The following is an 18,582-nucleotide window of genomic DNA, read 5'->3' on the forward strand; positions in this document are numbered from 1 at the left end:
CTTTGGTACAGGGTGCCGTGGTGCAGGAGTCCTCCTATGTAAAAGGGCTTTCCTATTCATTTCAGTGGAAGGTGGCAGGTTGGCTTATGCGAAGGGTTGCCTGTGTGGGCCTGAGTGGGACTCCTGACAAAAGTTCCATTGGTTTATAAAAAAGCAGAGAATAGGAAATGCCTGAGAATAGCCAAAGAGAGTGGGGTGGGGACAGCGAGAGAAAGGTGTTTGTAAAATGAAGGTCAGCTAGAGTAAAGGGAAAACATCATTTTATAGATATATTTGCAGTTACATTCTATAGTGAAAAGCAATTTCCTTGCTTGGTCCATTTTAAAAGCCGCCATTGGTGGGAAGTGTTTACCACTCTGCCGTTAAAATATGATTTAGGAGGAAGCTGCACCCATAAGCACTCGCTGATATTTTCTTCCCTACCAAATTTGGTTTAAATTGGATCTTCTATATTTTAATGAAATCATTTTGCAGGTTTCAAATGTAGTTTTCTGACACCCTGGGGAAAATGGAACAAATTATATTTTATGTTCACGGAACACCTTTTGCTGACACTTTTTTTGTATAGTTTGTTGTTCAGTTTTAAGCTGACATATTGTTTCCATTTTTAAAGAAAGCCTGTCCATCTGTATGCTTAGTAATTACTATAGTTATGGTTAGTACCTCTTATTACCATATGCTCAATTTTCATGGACGAGAGAATTACTTTGAACAGTGATCTATTACAGAGGCCTTTCTGTCTGATTTAAAAGGTAATTTATATATATTACTAGTAATTTCCTAGTGGAACTGAGAACTGGTTCACATGATTGGCTTCATCCCAGTGTCCTCCTCTTGCATATGGGTCTGTGTCCAGGGATTTCCATAACAGAAGCTGCTGACTGATAAACACTTAGTGATATGGTGGCAATGCAATGGTTTCTCACATCGCCAAGATTTTATTTCAGAAACTGCATTGGGTTAACCTAGGTTTACCTAAACAACAGACTAGATATGTCTTCTCCCCAGGAAACTATAGTACTTTGAGGAGGGATTTCTAACAAAGAATTTTCAGCGCCCTCAAGAAACTACAAATTCCCAGATGCTTTGGGGAACCATGACAGTTAAACATGCATAAAACTGATACAAGTTTATTGCATAGATATTAGGGGTATGTAGCTGGACAGATTAGAAGATCCAACATGGTCATTCCCTCCCTCCCCCCCCCCACACACAGAGGTGGCAACCGATCATGGGGCAATTGCCCTGGGTGGTATGATGGGTGGTGGTTCTTTAGACGCTGACCCAGCAGTGGCACAGGGAAAGCTGGGCAGTTGTAGGGAACGTTTGTACAGAGGGCAGGGAGTGACACAGGGGAGGATGGGAATGAGCACGGGGCAGATGGGAAACAGAGCAGGGATGTCTGGGGATTGTAGTTCCTTCTAGAGGCTCATGGGAGAGGCTCTGAGAGGTGGTTCCTTCTTGAGACTCATGGGAGAGGCTCTGGGAGGAACTGCAGTCCTCAGGCATCCCCATGCTGTTTCCCAGCCACCCCACACTCGTTCCCAGCCTCCCCTGTGTTACTCTCCACCTTCTGCATGAATGTTTCCATTATTCCCCGCAGCCGCCTAGCCTTCCCTGCACCACTGCTGGGTCAGCATTTAAAGAACTCACCACTGTTGTACTACCCGGTGCATTTGCAGCACATTTGCCTGCTGCCCCATGTTGCAGGGAGGGAATGGCCATGTCAAACCTTCCAATCTGTCTGACTACACACCCTTAATAGATATGCCTTTAAGTCTGTAATTCTACTAATGCCATTGGCTGATATTCTGATGAATACTGTGTGTGTACTTTAAGAACAGTGCACAACAACATTAGCCCTCATGCTAGTCTCCACCCTTCTGAAGATGGGCTCTCTTGTGCAAGAGTGTGACTGTTTGGGGGTTCTCCCCTCACTCCAGAAGCACTCTTTCCCAGCAGAAACATACCCCTGCAGGTCAGGGAAATCTTACCACTGTAACAGAGCACTTCCAGAGTCCAAGGAGAGTGCTGAAAATAGTTGTACTCTTGCATAAAAGCGCCCATGTTCAGAAGTGTGGGGACTAGCACGAGTCTAACATGGCATGTGTGCTGCTGTTAGAAGCATGCCCACAGTGTTTGTCCGGATGTCAGCCATTGATTTTGGCAAAGATTATGAACTTGTTCTGGGGCTTCCCGTGTATTTGTATTCTGTGCTGAGGATCGTATTAACAAGAATGTCTTTTATCTCAATCAGATCTCCAATTATTATGAAAGAATGGCCATAACTCACAAGGATTTATTTTTCCCGTACAAGTCCTATTAAAATGAATTAGAGAATAGCCTAGGAGAATAGCTATTTAAATACCATGCTCTTGCACATTTCAAAAGGTTTTGTGCATGAAACACTTCCAGCAGAATCTGCCCATTGTGAAGACTGGGACACTATTAGATGCCATGATTTTTTTTAATTTTTATTACTTACTATATGTTCATGTGCCATTCCCTGATATTTGCTGTGATTGCAGGAATCCAACTGCAAGGGCTTTCTGATTAGTTTCAATGGAAGGGGGCAACTACACACACACACACACAAACACACACACAAACACACACACACACACAGCCTATGTGTTCTAATGCTCTATATAGGACTGACCACAAAAGTTCCAAGAGTTTATCCAATAAATGCATGGCTCTCTGGATGATTGTGATCGTTGCTCAATACAGTAGAGGCCTATCACAAATTACAGTGGCTGACATTCCCCACAGCTTTCTGAAAATATAAGGAGCCCCATGGGCATGCACAGAGCTCAGGAACTGGTTGTTTGTCTTCTTTCCTCTACAGCCTAGCAACAGCAGAGGGGGAGTGATTTTAGCTGCTTTCCTCTCCCTCCTTAAAAGGAGTATTCATTCGATGGAATGTTCTCTGGGACACGCAACTAATTCCTGAGCGCTTTGAATCCCTGCAGGGCTCCTTCCGTTGTGTGAGTACTGTGGAGATTGTCAGCCATTGAATCTGTCTTGCTGCAGAAACATAGAAAAAAGTCCCTTCCAATTCGTCTCCAACTTGCATAAATAAAAAACAGAATTCACCGTGTACTTATTTATATAAGGCAGCTTCACACATCATGCCAAACCTGAAGTTTGATGGAGCCCCAGGAACAAGCATGTGCCTCAGCTCTGGCGTCAGGAAGGATATGTCAACGTATATACCCTATTTGCAGTTCTGAACCCATTCGTCCTGCACTTCAAATCTAGGTTATACATGTTGGATTCTGAATCACAAGTAGGGTAGAATATGCTGATCCTGGTGAGTTCACACATCATGCCCAATGTTGGCAAATTCTTCCTGATACCAGAAGTTGGGTGTGCATGTGTTCCTGGGGCTGTGTTAGCTCCATTGAAATTTAGGGTCAGCATGACATGTTTGAATTCACCCATACTGTCAGCTTATAACTATGGGAAGCCATTTTCTTTTTTGACTTCTGTAAAGTTGAAGAATGGAGCTCTAAGCTGACTTATGTTTTTAGTCCAGCAGAGAGGTATACCTGTCAACTTCAAGAAACTCAGTGTTTCATATTAATTCTATTTTTGTTCCAATAAATAGCAACATCTGCCTCTTATCATACCACCAGATTGTAATTACAATTGGTTACTCCCAATAAATACTATATTGATATAGTTAATCCCACATGGAGGAAAGTCTACAGACATCTGGACATACTGAAGATGTTGTTGTCCAGAACAAACAAACAAGTTAAAAAACGTGCCCAAGACAAAATGGTTTCAGACAATTCTGAGAAAGGGGAAAACTGCAATATTACCTGAAAAAATGGAATATGTGGAGAAATGTCAGTAATAATGCGGTGAAACAGACTGATTTCAACAGTTAGAGAGAGAAGAGAGCATCAGGGAAAACCCCCAGTGAGTGCTGATGTGTATTAAGCAGTCAAGTGCACTGACCAGATTTGTGTGATGTAATCCATTACTATAACAGACACAAATGAGGCTGTTACATTTCTCTACACTCAAGGGATATTGGTAATTTACTCTTTTGAGTCTTTCTGGAAAGAACTCAATAGAGAAATACAGCATACGAGCAACAACAGCTGCACAAACAGAAATAGAGTGCATTGTGATATGTTTTGGCATGAGCTCATTAGCTGGGTCAGAATTCAAAAAATCTACTATTTGACATGGACAACTGAAAGAAAAAAGCACTGGAAATGAGGCTCAGCCAACCAGGATGAATAATCAAGAGTGAATTGAAGGATGTGCGTATGCACCCTGTGTGTGTGTGTGATGATATTGTTCTACAGTCTGCTTGAGATTGTCCATAAAATCAGAGTCTCACTTAGAGGATGTCTAAAAATCAAATCAAGGTTATTACTGTGTCTACCAGAAAGCAGCTAACATTGGAGACCATATGGAAAAAAGTGTTACATTATTTATGAGACTACAGTTTTCAAAAAGAGAGGAAGACAGAGGGGGGGAAATAACAACCAGACTTGCTATGAATGGTGCATGGAAAAAGCCAGTAAAGCTGAATCACCAGAAAATATTTTCATAATATTTTTTTTCACATTCAAGAAATATTGAAAAGAATTATGTGAAGATCGATAATTACGTAAAATTATTGAAGAAACCTATGAATAAAACATGGAGTCGCTGGGTTTTGCATCCCTAAGGCATTGTGCTTTTAGAAGATAGTCCTATTTTAAAAAAATTAAAGGTTTGCATTTCTATATTTTAAAAATGATGTTGTTATAGAGGATGAATCTCACATACTTTGTTAGGAATATACATTATGCTAAAATGAAAACCTATAGTTTTTCTTACCATATATTACCCAAATACAGAATTATTTGAAATGCTAATATTTTTGCATAATATATAATCCACACTTTTTGCATAACCCTGACCCACATTTGATCCATTCATAGGTAACTACTTTTATCCAGCAACTAGCAACCCTGCATGATGCACATAACCATCTGCATGTAAAAGATGTATCCAGCCAGTTAAAAGTGACTCAACTGAGCATCCAGATGGGGATGCATGTACACATCTGCATTAGTTGATCAGGATGACCAAATCAGTTCCTGTTGCAACTGTGCACTGTATGCTGAAGATATTTGTGCAGATAATGCATAGCTAGTGGTGTGCCTTTGTTCAAGAATTCATTCAAAGCTCATTGGGTTGAAGAGGATTTAAAGAACTTGCTCCTCTGCAGCAGGTGAGCTTCTGGTCCCTAGCAGCCATTCCATTTTCTGGGGTGTAAGTAAAATAAAGTGTGCTGTCGAGTTGGTGTCGACTCCTGGTGACCACAGAGCCGTGTGGTTTTCTTTGGTAGACTACAGGAGGGGTTTACCATGGCCATTTCCCGTGCAGTTTGAGATGATGCCTTTCAGCATCTTCCTATATCGCTGCTGCCCAATATAGGTGCTTCCCATAGTCTGGGAAACATACCAGCGGGAATTCAAACCAGCAACCTCTGACTTGCTAGTCAAGTCATTTCCCCACTGCGACATTAGGTGGCGTGTAGCGTCTTTAAATTCCCCCTAGACTCTAATGAGTTGCTTCCCTCCATTAGAGTATTTGGGAAATGGGAAACTACAGTAAAATGAATCAGAGTTACAAAAACAAATGAAATAATAATGAACAAAATCTATGTGATTTACTTGAATAACTACACAAAGTTCTTCATAAAGAAAAGGAATGGAATCACTAAATGAAAAACATTTTCTTGCTCACTCTTAACACTTAGCTTTGCTTGTACACTGTTGACTCAGCATGCTTTGGCATTTGCCCACCATTCCTGGTGTGTGTGCAAGATGGCAATCCTATTACTAGGTTTAGTAGCACACCTCTGCAAACCAATGAAAAAGGAGCCCTTTGAACTCACTGAAGCTGTTCCCACGCTCCACAGGAAGCAGGCTAAGGGAGCTTAGCCCGCTTTCTGTGGAGTCTGGGAACCACCAGGCTCGCGGGCCAGCCCGGTGTTCCCAAGGCGGCTAGCCCGACTAAACCACCCTGCCCTTAAATGAAGTTAATGGAGTGAGCGCTCTGTCAACCTCATTTCGTTGCTTGTGTGTCGCCGCGGCGCACGGTGACACACGAGTAGACTCCTGAGCTTGGGGATCTCCTCAGGATGCCCCATGCACTTGCGTGGGGCATTCTGGGACTTCCGGGGGCAGCACAGCCCCCGATCCTCACAGCCCCCGCCGGCTCCATGATGGAGGCGGCAGCTGTGTGGGCAGCCGATCAGGCCACCCAGCTACAAGCGGCTGCTAGTCTGTGGAACTCCGTCAGGCACTCCGCACATGTCGTGTGAAGTGCCTCATTCTCTCTCCACATATCAGTGAACACAGAGGGGAGAATGAGGGCACACACACAGCCCAGCCCCCCTTTTCCCAACTGCCTCTCCCAACATCCATACATTCATTGAGATGTCTGCAAAGAGATGCCTTAATTTGTACAGTTGTCTATGCACAACCTCTCCATGTGATAGGGAGCCCCATGCAATGCTGAGACAAGTGACTGTGTGGTCCCACTTCTCCCTCTATGCATTTGTGTATATGTGGTGGGGAGTGCATGAAAAGGGCTCTAGTCCCATGATGTATTTTCATTGGTGCTATGTGAGGAAGCAGAAAATCAGGGAAGCGATGTATGTAGAGCAGCTGTGTCCCACCATAAATGTTAAAGAAGAAATGAAGGAAGGGATGGAATTCATGGGCTACTGAGTGATGGTGTGAATTTTAACTCTTTCCCTCCCATTAGTACTTTCCCTTTCTATTATGTAAGGGTGGATATTTTTACTCTCCCCCTCTGCTTATGAGACATTGGGGGTTTTGTAATAGGACTGATTGACATTGCAACAGGATTGGCTAATTACTGTCAGCTTTGCTGAGTCATGATGTTGAGTTATTGTTTTAAGAGCATGTTTCAGTCACCACTGTATAGCACTGGTGCTGATGTGTAGCATTGAAATGTTTGCTATTGTTAACTTCTGTTTTATTTTACTTACCTGCACGTTAAAGAGGTCTTGGAAAAAAGCTTGCGTTCTTTTGGAGAATGCGTATTTCATCGCCATTATACTGACTTATTCAATGGTGCTATAAACAGAGAAATTGTTTATGAAACAAAATGAAAGTAATATCCCATCCCTTCACACTTGTGCCTCTCTGCATGGTGTGGAGCACCAAACAAGAAAACAAACCCAAAGTGTATGTATGAAACCACCTTTCATTATGCACAAGAAGTTCAGACTTCTTCAGATAATCTCTCTACTCAAGTCTGATTCCTTCAAACGTATATTACAAGTGAGGCCACCACTTTTATTTCAGATTATGGTGGCGGAGCTTGTGAAAAATGCCAGTAGCAGTCAGATACACTAATGCATATGTCAAAAGTCATTGATTCTCATGATCACAGTAGCACTGTTTTGTGCTGCCATTGACACCATATGAAGAATAAGGAAGGTGCCTGCAAAGATGAATAGTGTCAAGAAGGCTAAAAAAAATTCCTCCCAAAATCCGTGTGGTCCTTTGGTTACTAAGCAAATGCTATGATATTAGGAGCCTATTGTGTGCAAGATTCTCTTAAACAAAAGGTTACAAGCCTTTTTTAAGCAGGCAGGCTGTCCTCCGTGGTGGGGGTGCAACTTGCCCTGGCCCCCACAAAGCAAGGGGACCCTGCATCAGCTCCTGTGCATATTAATCTCTGTTGCAGCCCTGCCACATTTTTCAGCAGAATTCCTAGTATTTCCCCCCCCAGTTTTCATTTTAAAAGCAAGAGAGAACATATGGTTTTTGAAAGGATATGAAATGGCATTGAATTGGAACATGTAGACCCCGATTCAGCCAACCATGATAAAGTAAATATTATACTCTTAAGAGTTGGGGGGATTGATCGGAATCACCTCCCAGAGTCTTTCGAGCTCAGAAATCTAGACTGTTAAGATTCCCCTGAATGGATTTTCTATCAGTAGAGATTGCCTGAGACATACCTATTTAAGCCTTGTCCACATCCAGCCACACTTTGCTTAACAATCTGTTGCCATAAGAACTAATGACTGGAGGAAGGAGTATGTGTAACAATGCATAGCTGTGTGTGTGAAACAGAATTTGATGCTAATTTGAGGCTTAAGTGATTGTTTAAAGCATTGATTGGGTGGCCATGCTGGTCTTGTGGTATCAAGCATGAACTGTGCCCTTTGCTAAGTAGGGTCTGCTTACATCTGAGCACTGTAAGATATTCCCCTTTGCAATGATTGGCTGGGCCCTGCCCCCAGGCGTGAAGGAGGAGTCAGTTGGCCTGGTGGAACTTGAAGACTCCACATATAGGCCACGTTCACATGCAACACAGAACCGGAGGTGAAGGGGCCTCTGCTTTCAGTTTCTGTATGTCTGAATGCGGGCTACCACAGTTTCCCTCCCCAGACTTCGATTTGTACCTTCTGTTTATAGTGAGTTTTGTCCCCTGTAGCTCCAGTTCTACAGTGCCAGCATTACGTCCAAATGCGGTACTGCAGTCTTGCTGTCCGGCAACTGGAGCTGAGGGAGGAAGCTCCTCCCTCGCTCCAGCTGCTATTGGACGGATTATGGTCATTGAGAGCTCCCTCTCTGCAGTCAGTGAGACTGCAGAGAGGAGGGGAAACTGGCTGTCCTTTTATCAAGAAGGAAGCCCAGGCAGCCAGTTTCCCCTCCTCTCTGCAGTCTCACTGACTGCAGAGAGGGAGCTCTCAATGACCCTAATGCAACCATAATCGTCCTTTGCTCTTTGAACAGACCATAAGGCTCTGCTAGTTCAGGCTAGTTAGCTTCTTTATTAGATTTGGTTTAATGTGGAGTGTTGTAACTTCTATCTCCCCCACCCCTATTCAAATCCAGACCCCTTTGGTAAAATAAACCAGTTTTTGATTTTGTAACTGCTGGTCTGCATTAGTGTGTCTATGATTTATTTATTTATTTATTTAGTTATTAGATATATATACCGCCCTTCCATCATGGCTCAGGGCGGTTCACAACATGATAAAAACAATTAAAACAAATTAACAATTAAAATCAAACTATTAAAACACAATAAAACCAATAAAACAGCTAAAAGCCCTGAAAATCAGGGCAACAGTTTAAAACAGTTTAAAACAATTAATCATTTAAAACTCTGGAAGGCCAGGCCAAATAAGTACGTTTCAAGGGCTCTCTTGAAGGACAACAATGATCTCAAATTATGAATTTCTGCTGGGATTGCATTCAATAGCCCAGGAGCAGTTACAGAGAAGGCCCTACACCTCTCGCATGTAGCTCCCAGAACAGGCTCCAGGTCTGATTGTGATTGTGCTTGAGCCGATCATAAGCCTTCCTGTCCAATCTTAATTCAGATGCTAAGACATTAAGAACGATTTTACTTTACCATGATTGGTTTAGACACCCTTACAACTGAGGTGTAGGTCTAGGTAATGCAGGCTCATCTTTTCAGCCATCCAAGGATACATTTGGCTGCAATTAGAAGACCCAAGGGACTGACGCCCAAGAAGGTGAGAGAAAATCTGGCCAAATTTGGAGGAGGTACTCAGCAGGATGAAGAAGAAAGTCATTTCACTTTAGTAATCTGACTCTGAAACTTTTTCTACCTAGCCACTCTTGCCGTGGGAATGAGCAGCCCACGGCAAGCCCATTTGTTACCACAGCAACTGGGCAAGGAGGAGCTGCATGTGAGAATTCTCACGTATGGACCATCCGTGCATATGGTCCCGCAACTTTGTAGGCATAGGCATGGGACCTTTTAGAGGGGCCCCAACTTCATACCTGCCCCAGGCCCAATAAATCCCCTGGGCAGCCCTGCTTTAATGTTCTCCCATCTAAAAGCAGCACTGTGAACAAACTTACTAATGAATCCTTTCATTGGCCTAGGTTGACTTCAGAATAAATTATGATCAAAGTTATAGCATGTCTTGTATGCTACACTGATTGTGCTTTATAAACTTTTCATTATGCAATAGGGAGGAGAGCTGGTCCTGTGGCAGCAAGCATGAATTGTCCCCTTTGCTAAGCAAGGTTCACCCTGGTTTGTGTTTGAATAGTATTACATGTATGAGCACTATAATATATACTCCTTAGAGAATAAGGCCACTCTGGGAAGAGAACCTGCATGCTTGCATGCAGAAGGTTCCAAGCTCCCTCCCTGGCATCTCCAAGATAGGGCTGAGAGAGATTCCTGCCTGCAACCTTGGAGAAGCCGCTGCCAGTCTGTGTAGACAATACTGAGCTTGATGGGCCAATGGTCTGACTGAGTATAAGGCAGCTTCATATGTTCCTATGTTCAGGGGCATAGTTATGATTGAGCGGATGGGTTCAAAGAACCCAGGCCCACAGCTCCCGAGAGTCCTCCAGCCCCGCCTCTCCCTGTTTTCTTCATTTTCTTCCTAACTTTGAGGGGCCACCCGGGTGAGGGGCGAACACGGGCCCCTCTCTCCCCTAGCTACGCCCCGGTCTGTGTTCCTATATTGTGCGCTGATAATGTGCCTGATTTCAATAGTCTTATGATGTATGTGTGCTAGAGGATAAATCATGGCCTTAATTGTGCCAGTAAATGTAAACATTATTTCATTGTGTATGATCTATCCATTTCAGCTGCTTATATAATTCATCTTGTTCAAATGCACGTATTTTCTGCCTTCCTGTTCTTCTTATGTGTAGCTGGTTATTTGTTTTTGAACGCAGACCTATTAGGAGCTTGCACCATTCTTTTTATTCAACTCTCACTTCTCCCCAGAATGAATTTTGTATCCATGAATCATTGTCTCCGGTGTAACGATGATTGCTAACAAGCCTGTTTTAATTCTTTAGCATCCAAGTCGTCCCCGCCCCCTAAAATATGGAAACTAATATATAAATTTAGAGGACTCAAACATTAAAGCTTTACAAGACTTTATAGGATGTGGAGAAACGTCTGAGAAAATTCTCTAATGTTTCTCCTTGGAAAGAATCCTGACATTCTCTTTTGCATTTCAGTAATTGTCTTTCAAATTTCCCTTTGGAGAAACTTCAGTTCCAACTCTAGGAAGCTCTTCTCATGATCAGTGAGAAGCGCTTTGGGGCTAACTGCGGGGAAGGAGGGTTAACCTTCCCTTCCCCGCAGACGATCCTCACTTGGTCTGTGCATCTTGTCCACCTGTCTGTGCCGCTCATCTGTGCAGATGAGTGGCGGCTTCCCTGCGGTGTTCCCTTGCCTCACACGGGTGCTCCAGGGGTCAGGTGCAGGGAAGCACCACTGCGTGCCACCTGCCCTTGGAGCCCCAATAATGCACCGTGCAAGTGCGCAGTGCATTACTGCAAGCCCCCTCACTCCAAGTGTTTCAGCCATGGCTGCAAGCAGCCGTGGCAGACACACAATCACTTATCCCAGTTTTGGGGCATGCTCGCACCCAAAACATGGGTTAAGTGGTGAGCTACTTAAGCGGGCTCACCACTGTGCCACTGCCACGAGCCGCCTGGTTTTCGCTGCATGTGTGAATAGTTTCTAGGTTTGCATGTTTGGGTGTTAATCCACAAAGAATCTCCTTACCTGCAGAAAACTAGCATGTAAGGAAGAAATGTTCACCCTAGTCTTCTCTCTTGCATGCCATTTTTATTTGCTTACAGTGACTGTTTTTGTGGATGGCATTCAAAAATGTGATTTCCCCACCTGCAGCCAACAGTGACCCAATACAAGCAAAGCTTTGGCACTTGAATATATATAATATTGAATGTATGAAAAGGCCCTGAGTCTTCCTCCACTGAGGGTTGAACATTGATCCCCTTGATACAGAAAAAACTGGACACATGTACAGCATACTTTGACAATGCAGAGAATGTAAAGGTAAAAGGTAAAGTGTGCTGTCAAGTCAATTTGGACTCCTGCCATCCACAGAATCCTGTGGTTTTCTTTGGTAGAATACAGGAGGGGTTTACCATTGCCTCCTCCCGCCCAGTGTGAGATTATGACTATCAGCATCTTCCTATATCACTGCTGCCCGATATAGTACCAGTGAGGATTCGAACCGGCAACCTTCTGCTTGTTAGTAAGCATTTCCCTCTGCGCCACTTAAAGTGGTGTAGCAGCCCATGTTTGTGTGGAGCTCTATGCAAATATTGGAGTCTCACATGCACAAGGTAGCCAGTATCCAGGAATGTTTTTTAGTGGGAGGCCTAATAGTACAGTGCAGAGACCATTATAAGTCAGTGCAGGGCAGCAGAACCTGAAAAGCAAGCAGCTTAATGCATATAAAATATCTTAACATATCAAATAATTACAGTATTTGTTATTTTAATACCATTTTGTGGTGTGGTAAATAATTTTTATGCTGGGGGATTTTATTGCACCTCAGGCAATAATTTTCCCAAGGGGTTTCTTTGCAACTACAGATGTTATTGTCTACTAGCCCTAGGATGAGTCTCTTATTGAGTCCCCAGGCACCTGCTCAATACTAAATACTAAATATTAAATGATCTTCTAAGGGATTGTTTTAAACATCCAGCTGGTTTACCCCCAGAAAGCTTTGCGGAGAACTCACTAGAGTTCTGGATTAGTGAGGATGTCAGCCATTGTTTTTAACTAGTACTAATCTGGCCCTGGTTCTGGCAAGTTAATACAGAGAAGCCAGGGTGCCATTTTCGGCTTCAGTGAGTGGAAGGTGGCAACACGCAAAGGCTTGCTCTTGAATATATCCAAGATTTAATTACAAAAGCGAGAAAGAGGGAGGGAGGGAGGGAGGGAAGGGGAGAGAGACAGAGAAGCAGTGCACTGCATTTTGAAAGCATCGTTTGGAGTTACTTTTTTAAACCTCAGAGATATGAGTTTGGAGAAAGAAAGCAGTCACCCTCCTTTGGCCTCCCTAAATGGCATATCATCTTGTTTCATTGCCCTGCCTAGAGTTCACACATTACATCTTCCCTCCCCCAGTTTTATTAGTGGCACTGATATATTTGGAACATATTTTACATTTCCTACACTCCACAATTCAATTGGCTCCTCTGCCCCTATTTTTTTAAGCGATGTAAACCATTTCTATATAAACACAGTTTTATCTTCATGCTATACATTATATTGCACTCCATTTACATATGCACACAGAGAAAACCTCCTCAGAGTTTCATTGTTTGTGGGCTCAATGAGGTTTGAGACAAGTGAGTTAGTTTTTCCTCAGCAGCTTTACATTAGCTTTGAAACTGGAAAGACTGGGCAAGGCGGAATATGGATAGCAGGATAGCAGATTGGAGATGTGTTGTTGTAGTGAGTAGGTGGTGGAGGAGGAGGAGGAGGAGGGAGAGAGGGAGGGCAAAGAGTGTTTCAGAGTTGTAATGCAATTTCTAGTGAGATTTGTGGCTTATTTTAAAGTGCAGATTCAGATATTCACATGGTTGCACAGGCTGAGTCGCTGAGGTGACTCAACACAGTCTGGTTTTTCAAAGGCAATATTGACATGTTTTGACCCCAGGTCAGCAAAACAGGGTTGTAAATAAATCTGGAACTCAAGACACATGTTCTGGATTTATTTGTAACAACCCATGTGCTTGGTCCTTCTCCAGTGACGTTTCCTAGCGAGCCTATTTATAATTGGAATAGTCACGCAGTGGTGGCTGGTGCCATACAGGCGAGGGGAGGAGGTGGCTCTCTCCCAGCGCCAGAAAGTACACGTTGCTCCAGAATGGCTGGCTTGCTCTTAGAGACACGGAGCTCACTTCCCTTAACTGTGGCTTGACTATGTGCAAGGTATTTGCTTTCACTTCATTCTCAGTTGTTGTGTCCTATAAGGCTGCACTGGGAAAAGCCATTCTTATATAACAGATATTTTCCTTGGGGGGGGGCTAAGAGCAGCACAAGAATTTGCTTCAACAGGTCCATGTGACGTGATGCTCCCTTGATTCCACTTCCAGACACCTTTTGTTGCCTCCTTCACTTGTGTGGATTGTCAGTGCTGGGACTCCAGGGGTGTTGCCACCGTTGCCTGGGAGTGGGCTAATGCCCGGGGGCCATAGGGATCTGGGGGCTGCCAGCCACCTCCTCCCACTCCCCCTGCTCTGGGTGCACCAGCTATTCTTCAGCATCACTGAGGTGATATGGAGTGACCCTAATTTCATCAGCAATAGGCGGCCCCTTTAAAGCAGGCTTGTCTGACTGGCATGGGGCAGCACGGCCACGCTGGCTCAGTGATATAATCAGGTCATGCCAGTGCAGCTGGTGTGGAGTGGAGGCTGGGTGCCAACAGGTAGGAGCTGCTGGGCAAAGGCAGGCCAGTGGCAGCAGAGGCAGTATGCAAGTGTGCAGGCAGGCACTGATAGGCCACAAAGGCCAGAGAGGATGCACTGACAGGCCACAAAGGCCAGCTCCTGAGGGCGCCCCCGCTCCAACCCTCCCTCTTTTCTTCATTATCTCCCTCAGTCTGAGGGGCCGCCAGGGAGAGGGGCAAACACGGGCCCCTTCTTCCCTAGCGACGCCCCTCCCCCTTATACTGCTTACTTATTTGGACTGATTCAAATGATGGGAGAATTGGAGTGGTGTGCTGGTGGGGGAAGGCTACATGCACATCTATATCACATGTGGATGGGATCTGATCAGATATGTAGTCTAAATCAGGGCTGCACAACTTCGGCCCTCCAGCTATTGCTGTACTAAATTCCCATCATCCCCAGCCACAGTGCCCGATAAAGATGATGGGAGTTGTAGTCCAGCATCTGCAGGAGGGCCAAAGTTGCACAGCCCTGGTCTTCATTAATGCCCAGCTTTTGTTTTAGATAAATCCTGGGTGGCTCAGACCACTGGTTTTCTTGACTTGAAGAGGCTCACTATGGATGTTCCAAGATCCCATTGTATAGTGTACTGGAGAGAGTTTTGGACTCAAACAGGGAGGCTTGGATCAGTTGCATATTTTTGCTCTTTCTAAACGTCAGTGTAAAAGTTTCTCTATACATTTTAAATAGACCTTGACAATCCCCCTGGCTTTCTGATAAATCATGTCTCTATAGCTTATGCTGGCAAATTTGAAAGAACAACAGGAGGAATAAACTGTAATGTCTTATTAAAGGGCACATTCATTTTAATAAGAAAGGTACATTGCAAGCAAATGCTAACCATATATTTCATTCCCATTCACTGCAGGAATTTAGTATTCAACTGAGTTTCTCATCACACGGGAAAGAATAACAATAAAACATGGCAACTGCTGCCTAGATTATGAAACTTTAATATCCATCTTCACCTAGTTTTGCTTTCTGTAAATCAAGCTATTGCTAAATATTATGCAACACAGACCTGTGCATATTTACTCAGAAGTAAATCCCACTGTGTTCAATGGGGATTACTTCCAGGCAAGTGTACATACTCTGCCTGTTAGGCTATAATTCCTATGCATGCTTACTTCAGAACAAGACCCACTGGGAAAAGAACATGAGATTTCTTCAGAGAACATGAAGGGGGGAAGAGCTGATCTTGTGACAGTGATCATGAATTGTCCCCATTTCGATTTGCATTTGGATGGGTGGCTACATGTGAGTGTTATATGATATTCCCCTTAGAGGATAGGGCATAGCTCAGAGCAAAAACCTCTGAAGTTCCCAGGTTTACTCCCTGGTATCTCCACAGGTAGGGCTTTGGAAATTGCTGCCAGTCTGTGTAGACAATACTGAGTTAGATGGACCAATGCTCTGACTCAGTATAAGGCAGCTTCCTATTAACTTGAACATAGGAAGTATTCCTATGAAAGACTTTAGTAACAAAAGGGGAACTCGCAGCCTGAGCCATGGTCCAGGGGCCCGGACCCCAGAACTTTTAAGTGCCTAACAATGCCCATGTTCCTGGCTTTTTGGAAGCCTAACTCCAGTTCTTTAAACTGAGTTATATGTTTAATAAAGCTTCAAAAGGAGTGCTTGCTTAGGCTGACTTCATCCCTTTGGCCCCCTTCCTTCATCCTTGGGCCAGGCCACTAGCTTGTGGTGAGATTCCCAGAGCAAATGAACTTGTGCATGCTGAGCAAAGTAACTGCATTTAATGGAAGCACTTAGGGGTGAAATAAGGGCAGCATGCTGTGCTCCAAACAAAGTAACTGTCATTATAACCAATGCTTAATTGAAACAAAATGTAATTTTAAAAGGGAAAGGAAATTATTCACCTCATTAGTGAAATCCAGGGAACTACAGGCCAGTCTCTTGGAATAAATCAAAAAGTAGTCCTGCAAGATATAAATGTCACTTGAAAAACAAACCAACATAAACAATAACAAAAAAAAAAAACCCCAGCCAATAACAAATCCCTGTTAGAAGCAGAATGATTCATAAGAGTAAATAAAGACTTTACTAACTGATTAACGGTGGCCTCTAGTAAATAATGTTAGACCAATCTAGGAGTCACAGTCATAAAAGAAAGTGCTGGAACTTTAAGGTAAGGTCTGAGTGTTGCCTTTACGTTGGATCCAATCAGTTTGGTGATTTGGGGGCAATAGAAAGCGGCTGATAGCGCTCTCACTACCTATTATTATTATTTATAGCACTTTTGGAAGCATTCAAAAGTGCTTCATGGCCTCTACCTTGTTCATCCTTGTGATTTCCCCATAATCTTTATTATTTCTAATTTAAAGCGGTGGAGCTGCTCAAGGTCAGCAAGAGAAATCAAACGTGAGCTGGGACTTAAGCCCATTCCTCCCTGGTGCAAGTGCAACATCATACAGTCGCTGTGTTTACATTTCCTGCAGCAAATGATTGAAACGGGGCCTTAGAGACTGAAGTAACTGTACACTAAAAGAGGGTTTGGGTTTTTGTTTTAACATTGTGCAACTCTTGCCTTAAAATGGCTGCTACACTGGGTTCATTCACTGGATTTAAAATGGCTGCTGCTACACTGGGTTCATTTATCTTGCTGAACAAGCCTGGCCAAGTTCCGGCCCCCAGCATGTGAGGCAGCCTGGTCAGCGACCAACCACCATCTCAGGGGACGTGGAAGATGTCACACACTGATTCCCTCCACTCATCTGGTCTCCTCCCACCTGATCTTCCCTCTGTCTTAACCCTGCAGCATGCAGAGTGCACTGTGTACCTCTTTCCCCAAATCCACCGAATCATCTCAGCTCTTCCCTCTCTTCCCGCCCGCATCTACCCCACTCCTTCCTTGACTGTAAGCAGCTGCTACCAGCCTTCTCCTCCTCCACTCTTTTGCCTCCGGGCTCCAAAGGTGAAGAGAAGGGCATGGAAGCAAAATTCTTTGGTGTACTGCTCCTTTCCCTTGGCTTTTCAGAACCCAGAGATAGGAGAGTGGAGGAGGAGGAGGGTGGCAGCAGCTTGCATACTGCTGGTGGGTTAGGTTCAGGGAGGCGATGGGCTGTCTCTTCTGCCAATCCACATCTTTTGTTGGCAACCTTACCCAGCCTCATTTACATGCCGAGTGTTTCCTTAGAGCACTGCTGACTTTCAGTATTTCAGCATCTGGAGTGAAAAGCTGAAATGGCACCCCTCTCCAATATGTGGTAGCTGCAGGTGATTCTAAAAATCTGTTGCTAAGGAGCACCTATGGGGTTTCAGGCTACCCCCCCCCCAATGGAGGTGCCTTGCTGCCACATCCATACCTTGGATCACTTTGCATAATTTTGACTGTAGTGTGTCTAGTTATTATTAATACTTGATGTGTAGCCCAAATCCATGCAAATTTGGTCAAGTCAGCATTCATAATAAAAAAGCTTGAGTAATGTTGACAGACATTTCATATTGGATTCCCACTACTTTTCAGGCTTCAGAAATATTCCCAACTAGCTGATCCGGCACAGAGCATCTGCATGCCTAGTCCCCCCTCCCCCTGCTGCTTTTTTGCTTGCCACCCCTCTTCTTCTCTCCCCGCCCGCAACTGCTGCCTTCTCCTTCTTCCCTGCCAGTCTCAGCCGCTGCGGCCGCCCACCGGGCCCACCTGCCATTCGCGACCACTTTGGCCACCTGCCAGTTGCCACTCTGCCCACTCACCTGTTGCAGTCGCTCCGGCTGGCCAGCTGCCTGCCATTCGTGGCCGCCCACATTTCACAGCCACCTGTCTGCTGGGCCTGCTTGTCGGTTGCGGCTGCTCCGGCCGGGGCCACTTGCCTGTCCACCAGCCACTCGTCTTCTCCCCGCCTCCCCTGGTGGCCGGGCATTTGCCGGGCTGCCACTTCTTCCCACACACACGGCCCCTCGTTGCTAATCAGCTGCTCTCACGAGAGCTGCCATGCATGGGATTTGCGATCGGTGCACCTGAGAGAATAGGAAAAGAAATATTAAATCCTCGGTCACAAGAAGTAAGGTTGCCAGGTCAGCAGCAGCCAAAGCCTGAGGGCCGGCCCACCAAGGAGGCCTGGTGAGATGGCCACCTCAGGCAGATTGGAGGAGAAGCTGGCAGAGGCATTCTGCTGACTCACTGGCCGCTCACCAGACCTCACCTTTCCTGACTTGGCGGCAGCAGCAACACTGCCATCATCTAGGCTTGGGTTGATCAAAGCCATCATGACATATACTATGCTAAGATTCCTTATAACCAAGTTTTAACATTCAGAGGTTTTTGTCTTTTTATATGTGTGGAAGTTTT

The 18,582-nt window shown here is 44.5% G+C and overlaps 1 long non-coding RNA gene across 4 annotated transcripts in view; it reads right to left on the reverse strand.

The window, feature by feature from the left end:
* Positions 1-18,284, reverse strand: part of LOC128331304 (uncharacterized) — a 72,456-nt gene extending 54,172 nt beyond the window's left edge. For 3 of the 4 annotated variants that reach the window (XR_008310277.1, XR_008310276.1, XR_008310274.1), the window contains exons 1-2: positions 8,459-8,545; positions 7,031-7,118 (exon numbers count right to left, since the gene is read on the reverse strand). This is a non-coding gene — a long non-coding RNA (uncharacterized LOC128331304). Of the gene's footprint in view, positions 1-7,030; positions 7,119-8,458; positions 8,546-16,153; positions 16,214-17,987 lie in introns of those variants that run through there. The other variant, XR_008310275.1, reaches the window with a different exon arrangement.
* Between the last annotated feature and the right edge of the window lie 298 nt (positions 18,285-18,582).

This window comes from Hemicordylus capensis, chromosome 1, assembly GCF_027244095.1.
Source record: "Hemicordylus capensis ecotype Gifberg chromosome 1, rHemCap1.1.pri, whole genome shotgun sequence".
Classification (NCBI taxonomy): Eukaryota; Metazoa; Chordata; class Lepidosauria; order Squamata; family Cordylidae; genus Hemicordylus; species Hemicordylus capensis.